The sequence below is a fragment of the Peromyscus maniculatus genome, chromosome 19, assembly GCF_049852395.1.
Source record: "Peromyscus maniculatus bairdii isolate BWxNUB_F1_BW_parent chromosome 19, HU_Pman_BW_mat_3.1, whole genome shotgun sequence".
Taxonomy (NCBI): domain Eukaryota; kingdom Metazoa; phylum Chordata; class Mammalia; order Rodentia; family Cricetidae; genus Peromyscus; species Peromyscus maniculatus.
In genome coordinates this window covers 53,209,762-53,211,830 of record NC_134870.1, presented here as the reverse complement: position 1 = coordinate 53,211,830, position 2,069 = coordinate 53,209,762, and the positions used below count along the sequence as shown (strand labels likewise).

Below are 2,069 nucleotides of genomic sequence, written 5' to 3'. Positions count from 1 at the left end.
TTTTAAACAGCCAAAATGACAAAACCTATTTTGTGATTGACTAAATATCTTTTTTACTAAGTAGCTGCTTGCAGTATAGCAAATACTAAGCATTAGTCTCTGTTTCACTTAGCCTAAATTCAAACGGGGAATAAGGATTTTCATCAATTTATACACAAAGAACTCATTTCATGTCATTTCATCTCTACCACAATAAAGAAATGTGAATTTAAAAACAACTATATGAAACATAAAATATTGATGATAGGGATTTTAGATGTTAAAACTATAGTTATGATATTGTCATTGTTGGTTTTGTATCTTCTGTGTTTTCTGGGCTTATATTACTTTTAAAATCGTGATGGTGAGTAGTAGAAGAAAAATTTCTAAGGTAGGTACTCTTTTGATTAATTTTTTTCAGCTTCCTTTCTTTTTTCATTAAGAAACACCAATGATACCTCCTACCTCTTGACCTACTCAGAAAACAAATGTAGGCAGTGATCTTTGATTTTTCTGCATAAAGTACTGGAAGAGTAGAAGATAGGAGATCAGGAATCTGACACAAACTTTAAGTCTGATAATGGGACTAGACAGGTAAACAGGGGGGCAATACGGGCAGGAAGCTGAGTGAACACTTCATGAATGCCATCCTACTCAGTCCTCATCTCCAATGTGTAAGATCAATTTTGTTACTGGATCCATTTTACAGATGAAGACAGTGAGACTCGCTGAGGCTAAAGAACAGCTAGTAGGAGGCAGAATTCAAGTCCCCACGGCCTGACTCCAATGCTGGGATTAAGTCATGAGGACAATTAGTAGAGAAGCCACCTAAGACCCCTCCCAGGAAGTGGACTAGCCTCATCTGCTCTCTGTTGCTATGATACAGAAAGACGAGGGAGACCTAACAAGAAGTGCGTAGAGACAACTGACCACAGAGACATTTTGGGAGCTGACAGAGCAGTGATTAAGAATGAGAGACATGAGGAGAACGGACCCACAAACCCATAATGCCTCCCTGCAGGAGAAAAGGGGTCACCATCAGAAAAGCTAAGTTTGCTATACAATAAGGATCAGGAGCTCTGACCCTGGTTGCAGAGCCATTCCTGTTTGCAGAATACAGGGTTGTATTCCCACCTCATCCTTCAGACCATAGGAGATCTGTAAGATTCCATCTGGGAATTTCCTAGGAGTCCTTGGAAGGGAAAGAAGGAAGATTGTTGGTTGGGATAAAAAGCAGGGTTGAACAAGTTCCAGAAAGCAGGCTTCTCAAACTCGTGGACAACAATCTGCTGAAGAAGACAACTTTAAGAAGCCAGCTCCAGGCAACATGCAGAGAAGTAAGATGAGGGGAGCTGCCTCAGGAAAGAAGTCAGCTGGTTCACAGTTGGGGGGGGGGTGTCACTCTGCTGAGAACCCCCTTTCTGGCTCTGTGCGAAAGACAAGGGAGAACAAGCAGAAGACTCCCAGCAATGGAGCCAGTGGCAGTACCAGCAAAGTGGCCCAGCCCCCTCGTAAGAAAAGGGCACAGGCTGACCCCACTGTGGAGAGTGAGGAGGCAATTAAGAATAGAATGGAGGTGAAAGTGAAGATTCCTGAAGAATTGAAACCATGGCTGGTAGAGGACTGGGACTTGGTTACTAGGCAGAAGCAGTTGTTCCAGCTCCCTGCTAAAAAGAATGTAGATGCCATTCTTGAGGAGTATGCCAATTGCAAGAAGTCGCAGGGAAATGTTGATAACAAGGAGTATGCAGTTAATGAAGTTGTGGGAGGGATAAAGGAGTATTTCAATGTGATGCTGGTCACTCAGCTGCTCTACAAGTTTGAAAGGCCCCAATATGCTGAAATTCTTTTGGCTCACCCTGATGCACCAATGTCGCAGATCTATGGGGCTCTATACGCCCCTTAATGAGAAAAGCCTTGCATTATTGTTGGGCTATTTGCATGATTTCCTTAAGTATCTGGCAAAGAATCCTGCCTCTCTGTTTACTGCCAGTGATTACAAAGTGGCTTCTGCTGAGTACCATTGCAAACCCTGTGAAGGTCTACTGACCACTCACTATTGTCTGGTATCTGCAAACACTTCTGTTTAG

At 42.7% G+C, this 2,069-nt stretch overlaps 1 pseudogene; it reads left to right on the top strand.

The window, feature by feature from the left end:
• Positions 1-637: 637 nt before the first annotated feature.
• LOC143269466 (mortality factor 4-like protein 2) lies at positions 638-2,069 on the top strand (annotated as a pseudogene).